Raw genomic sequence first — 14993 nt, 5'->3', positions numbered from 1 at the left:
AAATGCTAGAGCGCCGCAATGGCAGCCAGGGTAATAATTGTGGAGCACCAGGATTCCTGTCAAGTCTGACAGATATGAGCGCTATACAAAAACCCACTACTATTATTATTAAGAGAAAAAAACTATAGAACAAAACTACACACTATCCATTGTGGCCTTACAAGTGATACTATTTTTTGGAAGGGAGCAGTTTTATTAATTCATATTTGGACATGATAGTTTATGAAATATATGGTTTTTGATACAACTTTAAACAAAAAGTTGTACCACCTATATTTTTATGTATTCATACTTGTACTTTCATCTTGGGAGGTGGAAGGACCAAAGCTTGACATGTCCTGTAACTGTTGAACATCTTGATTCACAACCTCAATAAGAAAGTTTAAGATCATAGTTATAATGCATGTATATAGAAAGAAAGGAAATAAAATAAATATATTTTATGTATGTAAATAAAGAAATAAAATTAAATGTATGGGTGAAAGAGAGAGTGACTCATTTTTATTTGTCTGCAAGATGTAAAAAATAATGAAGGTACATGGATGAGCGTTACTGTGATTACACAAATGAAATAGGGATGAGATGAGAGAAGAGAGAGAGAGAGGGGAGGGGATGGGCAGAAGGGGGGCATTAACATATATATTTAGAACCATGAAACGGACAACCTATCACATGTATTGTACAATAGTTTAAAACTACATAGAAATATACAAGTTGAAATCTGATCAAGATATGAAAACACCAGAAAGTGATATAAAAATCCTTCCAAACAAACCATCTGTAAGTTTGATAGATATGTTAATATTGTGCAGAGTGGAGTGAAATGTAAAACATTCTTCAACAACGGTAAATGTAAAGAATACATCGTGTAATGTTTCCCAGTAACTCACCTTTTCTCAATAAACAAGCGAACAGATACAGGCTTAAAATGATTCTAGACTCGGTAAGGTATTTATAACGTATTGACATATTCACTATTCTCAAAGACTCCAGGTACCTACTCTACCTCCATAATACTAATCATGATGGAGAGTGGTTTAATAAGTATAAATGGATCTACTGCTTCATGCGAAAAAGCTCGATCGCCATTAATGTGTTCATATCAGTATAAGCGTGACAGATAAGAGTTTGTGCATGTAGACTATATTCATGTAGGCCATTTATATTAGGCTGCATGCACACTGTAGAGATGTCTATCTAAAGGCCCGTTTTTTTAAACTGAAATTTAAACCCGTCGCTGGGTTTAGGATTTTGTTCAAATCAGGGTTAACAAAGGAGGTTAGTCTGAAGTCAAAGTTTTCCTTTTGTAAAATGTGATTTTAGATCAAAGGATAAACGGAATAGGCCATTTTCAAAAAGTAATCAAATTCAATGCATTTTTTTTTGTTAAGTGCCTCGTTATAAATTACTTTGTTCACCTGTCGTGAATAAGTGTATTTCAAAAGTCAGAATGCGAATTGCATACATTACGAGTTGTTAGGTAGGACAAGCCATCAGGGGCGTACGCAGGGGGGGGGGGGGGGGGTTTTGGGGGTTCAAACCCCCCCCCTTTGGTTTTTATGCCTCCGCCACCGAAGGTGGTGCCGGAGGCATCATGTTTTCGGGTTGTCCGTCCGTACGTCCGTCCGTCCGTACGTCCGTCCCGTTTGACTGTTATCACAATATCTCAAGAACCATTTAAGATTTAAACTTAAGACTCGGGAATAGTATTTATCACCATAGGAAGACGATCTGATTAGATTTTGGAGTACGTAGGTCAAAGGTCACAGGTCACAGAGGTCAACTTATGAAATTCCTTGTATTGAGTTTGTTAGCGCGATATCTCAAGAACCATTTGAGATTTAAACTTCAAACTTAAGGATAGTATGTATCACCATAGGAAGACGATCTGATTAGATTTTGGAGCACGTATGTCAAAGGTCAAGGGTCACAGAGGTCAACTTATGAAATTCCATACATTGAGATTGTTATGATGATATCTCAAGAACCACTGGAGATTTAAACTTCAAACTTAGTGATAGTGTGTATCACTATAGGAAAACAATCTGATTAGATTTTGGAGCACGTATGTCAAAGGTCAAGGGTCACAGAGGTCAACTTATGAAATTCCATACATTGAGATTGTTATCATGATATCTCAAGAACCACTGGAGATTTAAACTTCAAACTTAGTGATAGTGTGTATCACTATAGGAAAACAATCTGATTAGATTTTGGAGCACGTAGGTCAAAGGTCAAGGGTCACAGAGGTCAACTTATGAAATTCCATACATTGAGATCGTTATCGCGATATCTCAAGAACCACTGGAGAATTTTCACTTCAAACTTAATGATAGTATGTATCACCATATCATAATATCTCAAGAACCACTGGAGATTTAAACTTCAAACTTAATGATAGTGTGTATCACCATAGGAAGACAATCTGATTAGATTTTGGAGCACGTAGGTCAAAGGTCAAGGGTCACAGAGGTCAACTTATGAAATTCCATACATTGAGATTGTTATCATGATATCTCAAGAACCACTGGAGATTTAAACTCCAAACTTGTTTAAATTGCTCTATGGCGGAGGCATCATTTTCGACTGCGCGCAGTCAAAATTCCATCTAGTTTTTTTATTTTTTTATTTTTTTATTATTATTTAAAAAAAAAAAAAAAATTATACCCACGGCTAACCTAAATAAGGTGACCTTACCCCCCCCCCCCCCCAACGACAAAAAATGTCAAATTTTGAAATTTCGAGACCCCCCCCCCAAAAAAAATGGGTCCGCTTACCCCCCCCCCCCCCCCCCCCCCCCCCCCCCCCCCCCCCCCCCCCACTGAGCGACTTTTCGGCCGGCGCGATTTTCAAATTTTCGGGAGCAAAATATTTTAAAACCCCCCCCCCCTTGGAAAAATCCTGCGTACGCCCCTGCAAGCCATAATGTTTGTCCTACCTAGCAACAGTTAATGTATGCAATTTACATTCTGACTATTGAAATACACTTATTTGTAACAGGTGGATGAAATAAATTGTAACGTGGCACTTTCATAACAAAGATTTATGCATTGAATTTGATTACATTTCAAAAATGGTCTAGAACTGAAGTAAAAACACGGACCATGAAATAAAATTGACATTCACAAATAGCACTTAAGAAATGTTTAAAGGCTTCTATTTTATCCCCATATTCCCTATCTCACTTTCTCTCTGTCTTCGGTCTCTATGTGTTCGTCTTCCCTTCTCCGTTTTGGCTCCTGTCTGTCTATATGTATTTCTGTATCTGTTTCACCTCCCTCTCTTTTCTTTCCCCTCTCTCTCACTCCAGTCTATTTTCTCTGTAAATTATTTAATGAGAATGTGATTTTCTGGGTAGGCGGGTGTTCGTTTTCTTTATTGATGGAACCGAGAAGGCTGATAAATAGTTATTCATCCATGGTGTATCCAAACAAAATAATTAGCTGCCCGCATCGAGGCACATCAGCGATAGAGTACGGTCCTTAACAGATATGATTAAATTTATTTTGCGACAACCTAACCAGCCATTCATAATAAAGTAGTGTTTACCTACATACCGCGGTGGGGGCGTACGCCGCCTCGGTCCTCTACTGGATAATACGCTACTAGTAATAATACATAAGTGCGTGATGAGAGGAAAGGTATACGTGTTTATCATCGCCATTACTCGTGACTGAGCCCCCGCACGATAACGTATGGGGGCAGTCAATAGACGAGTGGACCATTTGCGATCATTTACTTGTTTACCTGGAGCGATAAATGCCGACAAAAAGAGCAATTTCTTTTGAAAAAGAGCTAGAATGGTAAATTTAAAGGTAATACTAAGTTTTGGAAATTTAGAAAATTGGGTGGATAGTGATTCTTTACAATTTTGATATATTTGGATGCCCCTGTGGATATATTATAAGCACTAGAAAATTTAGCCCCTAAAACACTTCTGCTTTCGAGAAAAATTGAATAGCGCCTACGGCCGTACAATGGTAGCTGCGACCATGAAGATCTTAGAATATGTAGTCGTGATATATAATTTCCAAACTAGAATAGCTAATCGGTCGATTTTAGTCAAGAAACATTGTTTTATAGTGTGTGTGTGTGTGTGTAATTGGGTTTTTACAGACGTGTATCAATCAGATATGATTATTTACGTCTGGGGACCGACTTTTAACGTCACCATCCGAAAGACGTGACTCAGTTTCGAACCTGCGTCCTCGGCTGAATCAGTTTGTAACTTCCACTGAATCAGTTTGTAACTCGGCTGAATCAGTTTGTAACTTCCACTGTTAGCTGGATTACAGGCGCACGCCACAGCGCCTAGTTATATGTGTGTGTGTGTGTGTGTGTATTGGGTTTTTACAGACGTGTATCAATCAGATATGATTATTTACGTCTGGGACCGACCTTTATACGTCACCATCCGAAAGACGTGACTCAGTTTCGAACCTGCGTCCTCGGCTGAATCAGTTTGTAACTTCCACTTTTTAGCTGGATTACAGGCGCACGCCACAACGCCTAGTTATAGGTTAATTAAAATCTTGGCCTTGAGAGGGAGCTATACAACATAAACAGTTTATTATTAACAATTTCATAACTTTAAGCCCCAGTCCCATATAAAGCCGGACCAGCACGGACGAGCACGGACCACTCCGGACCATCCCGGACCATGGTCTGGGGTGATCCGGGATGGTCCGGGATGTTTTGTTCAAAAAAAGTGTGATGCTTTTAAGCTACAGTCCCATATACGTCCCGGACCGTCCCGGACCATCCCGGACTCCATCCGGGGTGATCCGGGATTCGGTCCGTGTTGACACCGTGTTGGCACCGGGGTGGTCCTGGATGGTCCTGGATGGTCCTGGGCGGTCCTGGATGGTCCTGGGCGGTCAATAACTCACTCCCGGACTGCCACGGATCAACACAGACCGCCCCGGCGCCACTACGGATGACCCCGGACCCAGCACGGTGGCTACACGGATCACCCCGGATCAAACTATTGTCCCGGACCGTCCCGGACCACCCCGGCAGTTTTTGACCGTCAAAACATCCGGGGTCGACTCCCGGACCGCCCAGGACCATCCAGGACCATCCAGGACCATCCAGGACCGGGGTGGGGTGATCCGGGATGGTCCGGGATGTTTTGTTCAAAAAAGTGTGATGCTTTTAAGCTACAGTCCCATATACGTCCCGGACCGTCCCGGACCATCCCGGACCCCATCCGGGGTGATCCGGGATTCGGTCCGTGTTGACACCGTGTTGGCACCGGGGTGGTCCTGGATGGTCCTGGATGGTCCTGGATGGTCCTGGATGGTCCTGGGCGGTCCGGGAGTCGACCCCAGATGTTTTTGACGGTCAAAAACTGCCGGGGTGGTCCGGGACGGTCCGGGACAATAGTTTGATCCGGGGTGATCCGTGTAGCCACCGTGCTGGGTCCGGGGTCATCCGTAGTGGCGCCGGGGCGGTCCGTGTTGATCCGTGGCAGTCCGGGAGTGAGTTGTTGACCGCCCAGGACCATCCAGGACCATCCAGGACCATCCAGGACCACCCCGGTGCCAACACGGTGTCAACACGGACCGAATCCCGGATCACCCCGGATGGGGTCCGGGATGGTCCGGGACGGTCCGGGACGTATATGGGACTGTAGCTTAAAAGCATCACACTTTTTTGAACAAAACATCCCGGACCATCCCGGATCACCCCAGACCATGGTCCGGGATGGTCCGGAGTGGTCCGTGCTCGTCCGTGCTGGTCCGGCTTTATATGGGACTGGGGCTTTAGACTCGATTTCAACCAACACAACGATCACTGAATATTGTAGGATCGCATATGCTTCCAATATGTTCATTTGAACCAAATTCATGACCCCATACCAACACTTTGTATTACCTTTAAAGTCCCACTGCACTACTTGTAGCTACTTGCGCCCTCTATATAACAAACAATGCCTAATCGGTGACCATTGGTCCCCCATGATCCTCTTTTTCTTATGTTAACTGAGAGCTGAGTTGATGAGATAACCACCTGTCCAGTGACCTTGCAGGGCAGTCTAATCCCTCCTGTAAACTACGCCAGATAAGCTTTAAGATTCCCAGAAATTATTCAAAGTTAAAGGGGAAGTCCACCCTGAAATTAAGTTAGTTTTAATAGGAGTAGAAAAATGAGAGAAACAAGTCAGTGAAAGTTTGAGCAAATTCCGATTAAAAATAAGGAAGTTAGGATTTTTGAAGTTGTGATCAATCAAACACAAATTGGCAACTCTATGACGTATCATGCGAGCTCAACTTCCATTTGCTCAGTACTAAAAAAATCTAAAATTTTCATTTTCCCTCAAGAAAAATTTCAACCATACATGCACCCTAAATATAATAATTGCAAATATGTTTCTATACTCCCCCTGCAAGGAACAAATATATTCCGTCATCAATAACGAAGAAAACATGATTTTATGGAATATTATGCACAAAGCAAATGAAGGAGAGCTCGTTTAATAAGTCACAGAGTTGCCAATTTGTATTTGATTGATCACAACTTCAATAATTCATAACTTTCTTATTTTCATTCAGAATTTGCTCAAACTTTCACTCACCTGATTTTCTTATTATTCTGCCTCTATCGAAACAAACTTATTTTGGGGGTGGACTTTTCCTTTAACATACTCAAGTGATTAAGTAGGCATACTAGTGCATGCTTCCCACAATTTTATCTTTATACCTTATCATTGATTTGTGGTGGTTCTGAAATAGCACGAATGGATTCTATAAAATGAAAAATTGATTCATTTTAACTATCTTGATCACCTTTCAAAGTTTTTGGAGATAAAAATCTCACTCATTATTATAGAGTCATCAACTCGGCCACTAACGATTACATTTGTTCATTATATCTGTTTTTATTTGAGCAAAGGAAATCACATAATCTACTGACAACCTGGTAACCAGAAGAAGTTCTAGAAGAATACTTTTTTTTGGGGGGGGTGGGCCCGTGGGGGGTTCGCAGTGTGCTTGAACATTTTTTTTAAATATTTAAAGAAAAAAATCTGTGAAGGTCCCCTCTCCGTCTCCTTATGGGATCTTTTCACTTTCAATTCAAATTATTTCATAAGGTAATTCTTGGTCTAACTCTATCCACATTTTCGTCTTATTCTTTCTTAGAGCGCGTAGAGACATATTGTGATAATTATGCGCTATATAAGTACGGTGTATTAATTAATTAATAAATGAGATTCGAAAGAGTCATCGAGACTTCTTGTCCTAACTCGGGTATAATGGATTTTTCGTATAGTTGTTCGGTGGGGACATAATATTACTCGGAAACAGCATACACATCCCCTTCCCAGCATCTACGCCCCTAAGTGGACGTATACTAATCGAGAACAGGTCAATCGTTACTGATTGGGTCTCCAAACACGGATTTTCACGTCATTATAATGGATCATTCCACTTTACACGCTACATATATTACTACAAGACAACATGCCCATCGGTCTTATATACGTGGTAAACACTTTATGTACGTACGTCATTGATGACGTATCCACACTACAATCTCCTAGAATTGAATATTATGCTAGATTTTTGTTTTATCTTTAGAAGAACACACGGCAAATTGCTAAGCGAAATGGTAATGATTTATAGTTTGTTGGAAATTATTTGGTTCTAAGAAAAGATTTTGTGAGATCTAGTACTCAGTGTTATGTTCTATTTTTGTTTTGTACTATTGCTTGTTTGTTAGGCTTCCCTTTTCTTGATATAAAAACCGTTCTTGGCTTAATATGTTGATGTCATTGAAAATGTTTAGTATTGTATAATATACCAACTTATAAAAGATTGTGATACGTCTATATGCGGTTTTGCCCGGCCTTATCCGTCTTAATATAGAACGTAAAGATTAAAATAGGTATAGAGGCACTAAAACTAATACTAAATGGCTCAGTCAGTAGAGCGTCCGCCTCACAACCGGGAGGTCGTGGGTTCGAACCCAGGCCGCGTCATACCAAAAGACGCTAAAAGATGGGAGTTGTTGCTACCTTGTTTGGCGTTCAACAATAAGGGATAGAGCAACGTCGATCTGGCGCTGCTCAGTGGCTGCCGGGCTCACGATCAATTGGGCAAAATAAATTTCCGTTTCGGTTTAATAAATTTTGGAGTGGACCATTAAGAATTATTATTATATTATTATTATTATTAAACTATATACAGGAAAATATTAGGCAAATACTTTTTCCTGATTTTAAAGTTTATATTGATGACTCATTAACGTCTCCTGATCTCTCTATTAGAGCGGATTAATATTTAAAACCAACGTGGCTCAATTTAGACGTTTAGACGAGGCGCTTTTGCTCTTTGTGCAAACACACCCGTACATTCGGTGATTAGAGTAATGGGGGTAGCACGAGATAGTAATTAGATGAAGCCATTACGATGCCGGTATAGATGAATGGATAACGACATCGTAAAAGAAAGATTCATTGAAACAAAGGCACTTCCATAAATTATCTCCGCGCTACCGGCCGTTGACGAGCGCAGAAAACCGATCGCGAAGAATACTGAAAAAAAATAGCGGGAAAGCAAAACTAGGGTCTTTGAGAATAATACGCGGTAACACATCTATATTACTCCCTATCATAGCATCTTCCGGTATAACAGAAATCGAGATTTTAATTGTACCTAAAGCAGCAGAGAAATAGATTCCTTCAAAATCATTAAAGGAATCATCAAAGGTCGGGTGAAATCCAAATATAAGTTGATTCATGTTGATGTACAGGGCTTCATACAACTCATATTTTGCTATTCAAACATCTAAATATATTTTAAATACTTTCTCAGACGTGCTAATATAAGCTCCACCCAAAATACATGCTTCAGATATCATTCCTAAATGACATCATCTTTCAGTCATTAGTGAGCTAACAAGAGGCAGTGGTATGTAACTTCCCCCAGCTCAGCACATGCTCACACAAAAACTGCATGCTTTCATACAATACCTCCACATCACCTTTATTTTCCTGGTGATGTTACAGCACGTCTGACATAGCAACTCCTATGTTGGTATTGTATGGTCTATTGTAAACAGGTGGTCAGCTCTGGGGACCACCTGTTTGAATAACAAAAGTATGAGTTTTATGCAGCCCTGCACATCAACAGGAATCATCTTATATTGGATTTCACCAGACCTTTAAATAATACTCGTAGTTTGCAAATTGACAGATTCACCATATTCGAATAAGCAATTTAATCAACAAATAAGAGTTTTATATCAGATTTGTTTTAAAAAAGGAATAAGCATTTTTTATATCTTTCTATACCAACTTTTTAAAAATACAAACGAAAAGTCTTTTGCTGTTAGACGAATAATCGTTTTCTATACCAACTTCTTATTACGAATGAAAAAGCATTTATGTAAACGAATAAGAGTTTTTTGTATCAACCTCTTTGTTACAAACGAATAAAGCATTTTTTAATTCAAATTTATATCACAGGGAAACATGGGTGTCGATCCCGGGGGGGGGGGGGATGGGGGGATATATCCCCACAATATTTCAGGTGGGGGGATGGCCTGTACAATCATCCCCCCCCCCCCCAATAATTCACCATAAAAAAAAAATAATAAAGAGAAAAATTAATGATAAGAGCCCGATGAGAGTAGTTAATGGTTATTACTCGCAAGATGACCATCAATATACACATTTTGCTATCTCATTTGCATAATATATACATATATACGAAATATGGGGGGAAACCTGATTCAAACAAGGACACGATACAACGAATCATCTTCCTTCTCTAATAATTTAATGAAAGGTGAAAGCATCCGCGCTTCGCGCGGGATGGGCGAAAATGAATATAGACAAGGATTAAGAGTAATAATTTAATAAACCGTCAAAGCTTCCGCGCTTCGCACGGTAGGGGGGGGGGAACTGAATTAAGACAAGGACACGATACAACGAACCGTCTTCTTTCTCTAATAATGTAATGAAATGTGGAAGCTTCCGCGCTCCGCGCAGGAATGGGCGACAATGAATTCAGACAAGGATTAAGAGTAATAATTAAATGGAACGTCAAAGCCCCCGCGCTTTGCGCGGGAGGGCCGGGGGGGGGGGATTGCACTCAGACAAGGACACGATACAACGAATCGTCTTCTTTCTCTAATAATTTAATGAAACGTGAGAGCTTCTGCGCTTCGCGCGGGATGGGCGAAAATGAATTCAGACAAGGATTAAGAGTAATGATTTATTGAACCGTCAAGGCTTCCGCGCTTCGCGCGGATGGGGGGGGGGGGGGGGAGGAACTGAATTCAGACAAGTACACGATACAACGAATCGTCTTCTTTCTCTAATAATCTAATGAAACGTCAGAGCTTCCCCGCTACGCGCGAAGGAAGGGGAACTTGATTCAAACAAGGATTTAGAGTCGAGCACGTTCCAACGAATCGTCTTCTTTCTCTAATAATCTAATGAAACGTCAAAGCTTCCGCGCTTTTCGGGGGAGGGGGGAAACTCCTCCCTCCCTGCACCCAACCCCCTAGGGAGCATGCTACGCGCTTGGGGATGGGGTGCAACCTGCTACACGCTTCTACCTCTTGGTTGCTTTGATCCATTGCCGAAAATATTTTGGCACCTATCATCCCCCCCAACCACGGATACAAATCGACACCCTTGCAGGGACATCAGTTATGAATAGATACACCTATCAATTTGTCTCGTTCTTACCTCATTGAAATAAAATAATAACCACGCAGTGTTTCTGGAAATTGCCTTCGATATTGGGGTCCCCTGGAAAGACAGGTCCCTAATTAAAGTTTCTTTATGCACGTAGTATGATATATTGTCTTTGAATTTCAAACACGTAGCAAATCAGAATTGTATATTCGATCGATCACAATCTGAAAGCCACCTCTCAACGTTGTCAACTTCCACCAAAATGACCAATGATAATGATAGTTCGCGTTTAGTCTTTCATTACAGAATACGTGTAATGGTTAAGAATTTGATGATGGCCAGTGGCTTATTATATGAGTTTTGTGTCCGAAATATCTGAGAGGCAACATTTAGCAAAGTTTAGCAATCAGTCTGTAGGTTCGATAATACATAAAGCACAGGAACATACCACTTAGCTTTTCATTTTAATAAAACGATCACGTCTCTCTTACTCGTTATCTCAAAGAACATAATGAAGGCATGGTCCCTGCAGAAGGAAAAATAGAATGCTTGTTGTTTGCTTGCACTCTTACTAATTATTTATTAATTCATTTGATTATATTTTTAACATTCTTATTTAATAACATACATTGATTATGAATACTCTTGAGAAAGGATAGCCCATTTCACCATTCACTAAATATAATAGTGTGGGTGGGTGTGGGACAAAATGCCCTTGCCTCCCCCCGCCCCGCTAAAAAAAAAGAGAGAAAGAAGGAAAAGGAAAAAAGGGAGCTAAAAGGGACCGGGAAAAAAAGGTGAAAAGGAGGGGAAATAGATCATTTGCAGTTAATCCCACCAACAACGTGTGGAAGGTGGGGTCCGAAATGACCTTGCCCCCCCCCCCCCCCCTTCCCATCAAACCTTAAAGAGAGAGAAGGAAGGGAAGGGGAATGGAAAGAGGAGAGAAAGGGAAAGAAAAAAAGAGAAATAAGAAAGGTAGGGGAGATCAGTTGCGATTTTCCGCCAACAAAGTGTAGATCGGGGGGGGGGGGGGGCACTGGCGTATTGATCGGGGAGGGGGCTCGGGGGAAATAAAATTTAAACGTGGTTTATTTCTAATTCCATAACGGTGGTTTACACATAATGCTGAAATGACATAATTTCCCGAGATTTTTCCTCATTCTTTAGTAAATTATACTTTTTTATGCGTTTGTAAATTAACAGCCAGGCAAGAAATATGCTTCTTGAGATGCCTACATCTCAGGGCCCGCGGAACGGCGAGGATCGGGAGCCTCCAGCTCCCACCCCCCCCCCCCCAATGTTTTTTGGAAAAAAGCATTTTAAAGAGAAATAGAAAGAAAGAGAGCAAGAAAGAAAGAATAGTTAACTACCAGTGTCACAACAAAATAAGGTATCAAAAGCTGCTCATCTGACCGTAATTAAACGCCTAAAACCCCCTGAGCTTCGGTGGCTCTGCCCCCGGGACCCAACCACGTGCCCTTGGGCAGGCCCCTTGATACTCATCTGACCGCAATTTAGTGCCTAAAACCCTTGATCTTCTGGGGGCTCCGCCCGCTGGACCTCACGCCAATCAGTGTCCTGCCAGTGTCACAAATAAGGTATAAAATATGTTTATCAGACCGTAATCAAATACCTGAAACCTGAGATTCAGGGGTTTCCGGCCGCACCCTCGACCCCACCAGGGGCCCTGAGGCGGGCCCCTGAATGCTTATCTGACCGTAATTTGCCTTTAACCTATGAGTTTCCAGGGGCGGACAAGGTATCAAAAGATGTTCATCTGACCGCAGGCGCGTAGCCAGGGGGGCAGTGGGGGCGCCCCACCCCCCCCCCCCAAAAAAAGGGAGGAGAGAAAAGGAAAAGAACGTATGAAGAAAAAGGAGCAGACAAAAAGCATTTTTGAAATTTAGACAAGGATTAAGAGTCGAAAACGATACAACGAATCGTCTTCTTTCTCTAATGATTTAATGAAACGTAAAAGCTGCCAAACTTTGCGCGGGAGGGGGAAGGGATGAATTTAGACGAGGATTATGAGTCAAAAACGGTACAACGAATCTAATGATTAAATGAAACGTACAAGCTTCTGAGCTTTGGGCGGGAAGGGCAGAAGGGAAAACTGAATTCAGACGAGGATTAAGGGTCGAGAACGGTACAACGAATCGTCTTTTTTCTCTAATGATTTAATGAAACGTAAGAGCTGCCGAGCTTTGCGCGGGAGGGGGAGGGGATGAATTTAGACGAGGATTATAAGTCAACGGTACAACGAATCTAATGATTAAATGAAACGTAAAAGCTTCCGCGCTTTGCGCGGGCGGGGGATAACTGTATTCAAACGAGGATTATTTTCAAGAACGGTACAACGAATCGTCTTGTTTCTCTAATAATTAAATTAAATGTCAAAGCTTCCGCGCTTCGTGAAGGAGGTGGGGTAACTGAATTTAGACAAGGATTAAGAGTCGAGAACGGTACAACGAATCGTCTTCATTCTCTAATGATTTAATGAAACGTTAATGCTTCCGCGCTTCCTCGCGCGCACGGATTGGAGGGGGAGGGGGAACTGAATTCAGGCGAGGATTAAGAGTCGAGAACGGTACAACGAATCGTCTTCTTTCTCTAATGATTTAATGAAACGTACAAGCTTCCGCGCTTTGCGCGGGAGGGGGGGGGGGGAAGGGGAAAACTGAATTCAGACGAGGATTAAGAGTCGAGAACGGTACAACGAATCGTCTTCTTTCTCTAACGATTTAATGAAACGTACAAGCTTCCGTGCTTCGCGCGGGAGGGGGGGGGGGAAACTGAATTCAGACGAGGATTAAGAGTAAAAAACGGTACAACGAATCGTCTTCTTTCTCTAATGATTTAATGTAACGTAAAAGCTTCCGCGCTTCGCGCGGGAGGGGGAAAACTGTATTCAGACGAGCAGGCGCGTACGCAGGGGGGGGGGGGGGGTTGAAACCCCCCCTTCGCTTTTTTTTTTATGTGTGTATCTTGGAGCAAACCCCCCCCACTTTTGTGATGTTTTTTTGTTTTTTGTTTTTTTTCTAATTTAAAAAAAAAAAAAAAAAAAAAATATGCCAATGGCTGACCTAAAAAAAGTGACCTCCCCCCCCAACGGAACAAAATGTCAAATTTTCAAATTTCGAGATAAAAAAATAAAAAAAGGGTCCTCTCACCCCCCCCCCCCCCCCCCATGCATACCTGCATTTGTTGCAACATATAGGCCATTTTCGTAATGAAAAAAAATTAATGCATACGTTTTTCTGAAGTGCCTCCATACAAATTATTTCATTCACCTGATAAGAATAATAGTATTTCAATAGACAGAATTCGAACTGCATACATTAGTTGTTGCCAGATAGGACAAACATTATGGCTTGACCTACCTAGCAACACTTAATATATGCAGTTTGCATTCTGACAATTGAAATACTACTATTTTTATCAGGTGAATGAAATAATTTGTATTAAGGCACTTCACAAAGACTTATGCATTAAATTTGGTTACATAACGAAAATGGTCTATTACATTATGTTTCTTTAATTAGTCTCTTCTCTGTATGCATATTCATTTCACATCATTTACTGACTCATTTCGTATTCATTTACTTGACCGAATAAACCGGTTTACTAACATATTCAAATTGATGCATACTGTTAAAACAAAGGTTGTTCTTGCCATGCTAAAGCTTGCCCGACATAGCAACAAATAACGTTTGCATACTGGATTCCAAGTATTGTAGTTCATTCATCAATAACAGGTTAATGAAATACCTCGTCACTGTAGCTCCCCGAGAAAGAAACATTGACAAATTTGAATATGTTAATAAACCGGTCTATTACAATTTGTTACGTTAGTCTCTTCTCCCTATACATATTCACTTCACTTCATTTGCTTAATAATTTTGTATTCATTTACATATTCATTTAATTCAATCACTCAACCTAATAGGTCATTTTCGTAATGTACCAAATGTAATGCATACGTCTTTGTGAAGTGCCTCAATACATATTATTTCATTCATCTGAAAAGAAATATAGTATTTCAAAAGACAGAATCCGAACTGCATACATTAGTTGTTGCCAGGTTGGGCAAACATTATGGCTTGACCTACCTAGCAACACTTAATGCAGTTTGCATTCTGACTATTGAAATACTATTATTCTTACCAGGTGAATGATATAATTTTTATTGAGGCACTTCACAAAGACTTGTGTATTAAATGTGGTTACATTACGAAAATGGCCTATTCTCTCTTCCATTTATCTCCCCACTGCATACCAAAGCCTTCCAGCTCACATGGTATTTTCTACTTCTTCGATTCTTATTCATTATTCATGGTGCATT

The sequence above is a fragment of the Strongylocentrotus purpuratus genome, unplaced genomic scaffold (genome assembly GCF_000002235.5).
Source record: "Strongylocentrotus purpuratus isolate Spur 01 unplaced genomic scaffold, Spur_5.0 spur5_scaffold_7, whole genome shotgun sequence".
Classification (NCBI taxonomy): Eukaryota; Metazoa; Echinodermata; class Echinoidea; order Camarodonta; family Strongylocentrotidae; genus Strongylocentrotus; species Strongylocentrotus purpuratus.
Note: the sequence above shows the minus strand (reverse complement) of the source record.